The following is a 10,025-nucleotide window of genomic DNA, read 5'->3' on the forward strand; positions in this document are numbered from 1 at the left end:
TGAGGATATGCAAGTGATCTGTGGGGTTTTAAATTATTTCATGGCATGAGCATTTGCATTGATACCTCATCATCTTCATCTATATATTTTATATAGTGCCACTAATTCCGCATTGGTCCCTACTAATGTACGTTCTTATTGGATCATCATCACCATTTATTTATATAGCGCCACTGATTCCGCAGCGCTTAAGCTCCATTGGGGCTTACAGTCTAAATTCCCTAACATGCACACACACAGACAGAGAGAGACTACGGTCAATTTGATAGCAGCCAATTAACCTACCAGTATGTTTTTGGAGTGTGGGAGGAAACTTGAGCACCTGTAGGAAACCCACGCAAACACAGGGAGAACATACAAACTCCACACAAATAAGGCCATGATCGGGAATTGAATTCATGACCCCAGCGCTATGAGGCAGAAGTGCTAACCACTTAGCCACCGTGCGGACTGAACAAGACTTGTTTACTGTTCGACAATTCTAGCCTTTGAATTTCCGAGTTGAGCAAGTGGACCACATGTGGGCTGTCAACTAGATTTACATCTATGACCTAAAATGATCCAACTCCCTTTAACCTGATTTTTTTAGGTCATCACCACATGTGGGGAGATCAGTCCAATGATATTAACAGTATATCGCTACGTGTCTGACCAACTTTACTCTCATCCAGAACTCAAGTCTACTGTTCGGAATGTTAAGGAAAGTTGGGTTCTTCCTACCTGTCCAGATCACCACGATGTGTTAGATGGAATCCCCGGCCATGTTAGGGAAACAATGCAAGGAGTTAAATGCAAGAGGAAGTCAAACATTTTTTGCGATTGAGGAAGGACCTTGTTCTTGCAGATAACATTCCACACCTATCCTTTCATGTTCCCAGCCAAGAATTTGTTTTCAAAATCCACTTTACAATTGGCAAAAGAGAAGCTTTGCCTCAGTCAGCAAACTATTTCTTCTGCTATTCCATGGCTGTGTTCTATCACGTTGACGGAGACAATTCCATACACATCTCGACCAATGGCTAATGTCTCAGATTTTCGAAAGACTCTTTTTTTTTTTTTAATAAGCCTGTGAAGACCTCTTATCTCGGGGTAGAGATATGTTAAATATAACATGACCACCTGGAAACAAACTTTATTTTTTTCCTAGTACATTTCTATTCATTTTTAATATCTTCACCGGCCAAATTGTTGCTCTGGAATTTATCATCTGAATCTTTACGGAAATATTGTTCGATTTTGTATCTGCTACCATGAACACCAAACAGAAGGTTGTATAATTGTTAGAAGAAAGATGTATGTATTCCAGTAACCTAAAAGGACAACAGCGTACAGCTTTTATATGGCTGCAGCATCTGTAGGCTGCAGCGAGTATATTTCTTAGTGTAATTAATCAACATGAAAAAGAAGAAGTGTGAAAGTAAGATCATTTATTTGTGACCGAAAGCAGAGATCCCATGATAGTCACATATTGCCCTAACGTCATCTAATATGAAAAAAAAAACAGGGGTTAAAGTTTAGAAACTCTGTTTTCTGCAAATAATCCTCATTGCCTATGAATTAAGTTACGGGACTAAACGCTGTGCTCAGCAGACATGGTACTGACTGTTATTTGATACCAGCACCTAAAAAATATCTCACATGTTTATTATTTAAAATAAAATAGTTGTGAACCTTTGTATTAATTAGATATATATTACAGAATTGTTGCAATTGCCTATAACTGCCTGGACTATTTTAATGACTACAAATATTTTGTAAACTATGATTTGCAAATTGTTCAAAATGACAGAGTAAAAAATAATTTAAGTTACAGCAATTGCACGATTTTAAAAAATGTGGCTTTGAAATTTCTTTAAAGAACATATGTACTTTTAAACCCTTTATTAAAAATGCTTAAAAAAAATGAAAAGAAACACAATTGTCAAGTTGTAGTCTAAAATCCATCCTTTTCATACGATTTACATTTTATTGCAAAAACAGTCAAATTAAATGATATATATTTTTTCATTCAAAATTATTTCAAACTATAGCAAACAGTACTACCACAAAATTGACTCTTTTACTAAATGTTATTTTAATTATTTTAATTAATTTTGATTCATTAATTAAATTAATTAATTTTAACATTTTATTTATTATTCATTTAATAGCAAAGCCAATTGCTTTTTTGATATATTTGCCATGCATGAGTTGTGGGATACAATCTTCATCATCATCAACATTTATTTATATAGCGACAGCAAATTCCGTAGCGCTTTACCATTGGGAACAAACAGTAATAAAACAATACTGGGTAATACAGACAGTCAGAGAGGTAAGAGGGCCCTGCTCACAAGCTTACAAACAATGGTACATTTTTATATTATGCTCTGCATAGCTATAGCTGACATGTTCTCCTTCCTAATATTAACAATATTCAGCAACTACACAACCTCTGATTCTACATCAACATTTATTTTTACAGGTAATGTTTTGTAATGTTTTGCAACTACATTGCAATAGAGTTGACCATTTTACCTGTAAACTTTTTATCACCTGATTCATTATTATGGTATAAAATCTGTGCACACAATCCCTTATATCACACGTTATTGTAACGGAGCAGAATTTTGCATTAAAAAATGTTTTAAAAAAATTTGCATAAAATATAAAATTTTCCTTCTTCCATTCTATCAACAAAATTGTGTGCTAAAACGTCATCAAAATGTTTTCTGCTAATGTTAATTAACATATTCTGTTTCTTTAACCTATAACACAATGATCTATATATCATGCAGGCCGTTTGTGTCACAGGTGTTTCATCCTTTACAGTTGTCAGTCTTTCTTTTTCCATTCCTGCAGACATTAATGTAATAGAATGCCAATTGTTCCACTATGTAACTGGTAGAGACAACATTATTCTAGTAGTGTAAAAACAAGGCTGACCCCTGACACTTTGGGGTCAGAATACAAAAGTTTATTGTTAAAAATGCTTCTTCTTGCGTTTAACACAGTCATGAAGATACATCTTTATGTAATGTTTAATTCTAAGACACTGATATAGTCTTATGTTCAAGGGGAAATTCTATGGTACGTTGATTTAATTAAAGGACATTATTTATTATTATGGTAGATTTGTAAGGCGCCACAGTGCTCCGCAGCGCCGTACAGTAGGGAAAACCGTACATACATAAAACAGGGACATACAAGGTAGACAAAATAATTGCAGACATTTATTTCACTACAAGAGAAAAGAAAAGTCCTACTTATCATAACTTATCATATGATGATAAATTTTATATTTTAATGGACACTTTGTTTTGTTTATTTTTTTAAATGGGAACATTGGTCAGAATCTCTTGGACGTTCATGATCTGCAACATTAACAAAGGAGCACTAAATATTTATTTACTTGAATAATTTACTCTTTTGAATATATATTTTTATATCACTGTATAATTCATAATCATCTAGTCCTCACCAAGTCTTAAAATTTGATACATTGTCATTATTTATTCAACAAAAAAATAGGTCAACATGAAGAAGTATGTTTACCCGTATCGTTTCCATATTAATAAAGAAGGTAAATTGAACCAGGACCTGCTCAATCAATGCACTTCATTATTATATTGATGAATTATTAGATCATCATGAGGTCTTACCACCTCTATATAAAATACCCTTTGGCCGTTCATTCTGGGACATTCGTGTTTGTGTTAACACCATGCCAAGGAGAACAAACATCTGCAATGAAGTCAGAGAAGCAATTGTTGGTGCTCATCCGTCTGGAAAGGGTTATGAGGACATTTCCAAACAATTTGGAGTCCATCATTCTACAGTGAGAAAGATTATTTACAAAACGCCAACCTTCCCAGGATTGGCAAGCCTTGAAAACTCATCCAGACTGTAGGATGCTCCAAGAACTTCCAAATAACCCAAATGCTACTATCCAGGGATCTACAGGCGTCTGTCAACACAATAAATGTTACCGTTCATGACTCTAGCACCAGAGTACAGAGAAGTATGGCTCTAATGGAAGGGCAGCCAGGACAAAGATCCATCTCTCCAGAAAAGAACATTGCCGTAGAATTTAGGTTTCAAGAGTTGCCAAAGACTTCAGGAGAAGTCCAACTTTAACCAACAGAAAATCCTCTCCTGTTTTGTTTCAAGATTGGGCTGATGTAAGTAAAGTAAAAAAAAATAGCATATGACAAAAATATATAGATTCTGGAAAGGGGGGGGGGGGGGGGGTTAAACAGGTTTAAAGATAAATTAAACCCACTAATAAAAATACATTATGCCCATAACCATGAATTATTTATTATGTGCTAACATTTATAAATATGGTGCCACTATGCCCAGCAGTGCTTTACAGTTGAGAACAAACACAGTAATAAAACAAGGGTAGGTATTAAGAAACAGACAAAGTGGTAAGAGGACCCTGCTCTCAAGCATACAATCTACAGGAAATTTGGACTTTGAGGATAAATGCCACAGATTACATACTGGTCCAGACAGATTGCTAGGGGAATGTATGTTGTAGGGCTAAATATATGAGTATATGAGTATAGAGGGAGAATTAATGTAAGTTTATTGATAATTAAGTAGAATGGCCTAGGAAGGTTAAGAGGATGGTTCAGGAATTTAATAAGCTTGCTTAAAGTGGTGAGTTTTCAGGAAATGCTTGAAGGTTTGGAGGAGAAAGTGTTTTTGTACTGGAATTCCACAGACCAGTCCCGTAATTGCGAAAAGGGAGCACATAATGAATGAAAATGAGAGATGCAGATCTTGTGCAGAGCACAAGGGTTGAGTTGGTAGATGTTTTGAAACAAGTGCAGAGATGTATGCTGGAGCAGTTTGGTTAAAGGCTTTGTATGGTAGTAGAGCTATTTTATCTTGGATTCGGCAAAGGAACTGACAAAGTGGAACAGCAGTAAAAGAATATGTAATAGTCAACACAGGAGGTTTTGAATGCTTGAAATTAGGTTTGTGCAGTGTCCTGTGTTAGATACATGTATATTGTGGATATGTTTCTTAGATGCAAGTTACAGGAGTTGAATAACAATGTTGTTTCCCACATGATGGTATCTCAGGGGTGGGGATTTTTGTTGTGTTAGGAACAGAAATAGAGATGTCAGATAAGAAGCTTCTTATGACTGGTGAAAATACTATTAGCTCGGGTTTCGAAAGATTGTGTTTGAGGTGGCATCGTAGATGAAATGTACAGTAGCACGGGCAACACAGATGTTGAAAAAGAGGATAGATACATTTGGGTGTAACCAACATAGTGGTGATATTGAAATATAAATTAATTTATTAGTTCTCAAAGAGACGTTGTACAGATAGAGAACAACATAGCAACTAAACAGAATTTGTGGTATTCCAAGTGATAGAGGAAGGGGAGAAAATGTGGATCCAGAGAAACAAGCACTATAGGGACAATTTGATCAGTAGAATGATGATCGGGATAGGACAGTGTCCTGAAGATCTAGGAAATGCAGCATTTGTGTGAGAAGTGAATGGCCAATGGAACGAGCGGTGAAGGAGAATTAGAGATATGACCTTTAGATTTTGCAGTAATTGAATGATTGATCAACTTATTTTAGTCTCGGTGGAGTGTAGGAAATGGAAGCCTGATTGGATGTGTTAGTAATGGAAACTGGTGATACAAGTATAGGGAAGGATCTCAAGAAGCTTGGAAAGGGCATAGGAGCATGGTGGCTAAGTGGTTAGCACTTCTGCCTTACAGCACTGGGGTCATGAGTTCAATTCCAGACCATGGCCTTATCTGTGTGGAGTTTGTATGTTCTCCCAGTGTTTGCGTGGGTTTCCTCCAGGTGCTCAGGTTTCCTCCCACACTCCAAAAACATACTGGCAGGTTAATTGGCTGCTATCAAAATTGACCCTAGTCTCTCTCTCTCTCTCTCTCTTTCTGTCTGTCTGTGTGTGTCTATGTATGTTAGGGAATTTATACTGTAAGCTTCAATGAGGCAGGGACTGATGTGAGTGAGTTCTCTGTACAGCGCTGCGGAATCAGTGGCGCTATATAAATAAATGGTGATGATAGGAGTCGAGAGATGGGACGGTAATCTAAGAGAATGTGAGTCACAATTATTGTTTTCAGAATAGGGGTAATAACTACATGCTTGAATAATGATGGGGAAAATACCAGTGGAAAGGTATTAACATATATTAATTAAGGCTGAGCAGAGGAGACAGCGAACAGCTGATTTGTCAGTGGATAGGGTTGAGTGGACATGTAATAGAGTGGGGGCTGGAGAAAAGAAGAGGGTGAAGCCTTCCTCTTTATTTGTGGGGTCAAATAAGAAGAAGGTGCTAGAGGAAGTTACTTATCTTTTTGAAAAAGTTAATGCGAGAATGTTTTTGAGAATTTATATGTTTTACCCTCACTTAAAATTATGCCAAAGTCAGTTTAGTCTCAGCCAACTCTTGCAGTCACTAACCAGGCGGAACCTTTAGCGGCTGAACTACTCTATCAGCCATGCTTGGATCACACATAATTATAGACTATAGAACCATAGTTCTGTTTCACGACAGCTGAATCAAACCACGTCCCATTATTCATCATGTAAGAAATGCAATATGATTGTGTGTTTGTAGCAGTAGGACAATTGCTATGGGCGATTGTTAAAAATATAACCAATTTAGGAAGACAATCGACCTTCTGACTTAGGTGTGTGGTTTTTTTTTACTCTTGAACATAAAAACCTGATTGGATTTCTGGGCCTTATACATTTAGGCAGCAGAATAAATCTATGTTCTAAAATGCATCAAACTTGCTTTATACATAAAGAGATAAAAATCATATTTTTGCTGTGGTTCTTAAACAAAACTGCAGTTTTTATGAATATGGTGAATATGGAACAACATTTTTGCAGTTACCTGTGCACCTGTTTTGATAACTCCCCTACTGTATGCTAAGTGCACATGGTGCACAGCACTGAAATCTCAGAAGGTGACGTCCTGTCCTGTACTGTGAAAGAGAAGACTGCCCACATTTCCTGGAAGATAGAAGCGGTGGGTCCTTCAATAGGAGCATTTACATCATACTTGTCTACTCTCCAGGAATTTCCAGGAGATTCCCGAATTTCGGGGAGTCCTCCCGTACTCCCGGAGAAGTAGCCAACCTCCCAGACACTTGTGAAGGCGGGGCTTAATGACGCGATCGCTTCATTAAGCCCCGTCCACAGCTATTCAATTCCGTGAATTTTGGTGTTTTAAATAGTAGGGGGCGTGGCTACACTTGTCACATGACCTGTCCTTACCTGGAGGACAGATTTCAAAAGTTGGCAAGTATGATTTATATTCCTATACCAATACACACACTTGCAATCTGGCTGGACCAATATGCAATCTGTGGCATTTAACCTCATGTAACAAACTCATATTTTCCTATAGATTGTAAACTTGCAAACAAGACTCTCTTACCTTTGTCTGTTTCTTAATTACAAGTCCTGTTTTATTTCTCCAATGTAATATAGCAGTTTATACACATGTATCTCTACCACACTTATTTTTGACATGAGAATGTCAGTTGTACAATCTTCAGTAAAGGTAACTCTTAACAAATTTACCAAAATGTAATTGCAGAAATATCCTCATACCAGGTAGATCTGTTTTTAATCCCTGTTAGATTTTGATTTCATGACTTTATACCCTGTGGGTCCTGCAGATTGCGTCTCACATCTTTATAAACATTTAAAGAATGACAACTCCAAAATGAATTGCATTAGGAAAAGAGATGACATGCTGGAAAGGCAATTGCTTTTAATGAACAATTGGCAATTTCTGGGTAATGAATGGAAAGCAATCTGTACCAATATCAAGTCCTCTAATGCCAATATCCAGTAGAAGATGCTGCCTTTGTGGTTCTTAGTCCCGGAGAGAGTAGATGGAACAATGTACGTTGGTGATTTAACTATTCATGGTTATAACAATATTGGGACAATTGGACATATGTCTTGGACTTGTCCTAAAACTCACTAACTGTGGGTAAAAGTAGTCAAAATGATCAAGTCAAACCTGTGCAGGTTTTCAAATGCCTCCGGTCCACGGCTTCTTAAGGCACTGAACTTAATAAAATATGTTACAATTTCAGTGGACCTGGTTATAGCTTCTAGATGGAGAGCCAATGACCTACTATGGGCCCAGTGGTGGAACTACCATTGGTGCAGCAGGTAGGCCCGCTGCATGGGGAACTAACAAGCTGTGGACCCTGGTTCCCTCCTCCCCACTTCCCTGCCCTGGGGCCCACAGCTTGCTAGTTCCACCTCTGTATGGGCCATGTTTTAACTCAAATCGAGAAATTAAGGCACTAGGATAAATTAGTGGCAGTTAGTGGAATGTTCCAAGCTCCAACCAACTGGGATCTTTGTGTAACCTCTTCTCGTGTCATTTCAAATAACATATGCGTCTCCCCTTCCTTCATTACAACTAAAAGCTAATTTTAAAAAAAATCATGATCCTAATTCATCAAGGAAAGTAAAGAAAAAAAAAAAAGTAACTTTGGACCTGGGCAAAACCATGTTGCATTTTTAGGGAGAGTAAATTTAAAATGTGGGGGCATATTTATAGTGGGGGTAGGGCATGTCCTAGATCAACTTTACATTTCAGTGTAAAAATAAAGCTATCAAGTATCTGTATGCAACATGAAAAAACAGCCAGTGTTTTCCTTATGTGCAAAATAATGAACTCATTCGCACCTCTTGCATTGTAACATGGTTTTGCCAAGGTTCAAAGTTACTCATTTTTTTGCTTTACTTTCCCTAATGAATCAGGCACACTGAGCGCTAATTGTTTGAAGAAGCAAATAAATCAGGTATACGTGTGTCTGTTGGAACGGATGTGAAGATACGTGCCATGATTAATACGGGGGAAGGTCTGCTCTGCTCTACTAGACCAGACACTGCAGAATACATCTAAAGCCTATGTGGGATATAAACTTACAAAAGAACACACAGAGAAAAAAAACACTATTCAACCAATGTCACCTGTTAATAATATAGGCATTATTGATAAAACATCAAAAATTCAAAAAGTTTTTTTTTTTCCCCATGAAATACATTTATTAGTATGTTATGAATGTCTACTGTGCATAAAATTAATTTTGCTCCTGATTGCAAACACATGTACTAGCATACATACTAAGCTGTCATCACTAGAAATCAGCCTTTAGACTAGACCTGTGGTTGGAGCAAGAGATACCTTAGAGATACCCAGAGCTTGAATTGGACGTTGCTGCGTGCGCTCATAGTTGGCACGCCTTTAAAGTATACTGACTAGAGGCAAACCCCCTTCTCACCCTGTTTCCTCTCTAAAATCGGTAGGTTGTAGTAAGTGTCTTTTGAGCTCGAAGATTAATTGAACGCGGCTGATGGATTAGGCCCTATAAGTTTTTAAGAACGTTTATTTTAGTGGGTGCCACCTTTGTGGTTACTGTCAGGTACTTTAACATAAAATAGAGACAGGTAAGCTTTGCTATAATATATCATACTTGCCAACTCTCCCGGAATGTCCGGGAGACTACCGGATTCCGGGTGGGTCTCCCGGACTCCCGAGAGAGTATGGCAGTCTCCCGCATCAGCCCACTTCCTAGTGAAGTGGGCAGAATTAGGTCCCAAATGCCACAATTCTCCGGTATTCGCTGCATTTGTCCCCGCCCCCCACTCTAAAATGACGCGTCATAACATCATGGGGGTGGGTCCAGAATGATGCGATTTTTGGATCCCCGCCCCCTGCACGCCCACCTTTCCCCGGCAGCTCCCGGACGCCAACTAGAAGAAGTTGGCAAGTATGTTATATATATGCCTGGCATGACAATCTGGAGCTTATAGTTCTACAACATTTGGAGACCCATCGTTTGCCTAAACCTGGCAAATTTACGTTTGCTGTAGAGAGCATTAAAAAGCTTCGCTGGGGTCCAGAAAGCTCCAGATGAGCCAATGCTAGCACTTTTGGGGAAAGCGTGCAGTGTTTGGTATCTGTATGATCCCCGAAATTTTAGATGACATTTTACAGACACCGTG

This window comes from Mixophyes fleayi, chromosome 10, assembly GCF_038048845.1.
Source record: "Mixophyes fleayi isolate aMixFle1 chromosome 10, aMixFle1.hap1, whole genome shotgun sequence".
Lineage (NCBI taxonomy): Eukaryota > Metazoa > Chordata > Amphibia > Anura > Limnodynastidae > Mixophyes > Mixophyes fleayi.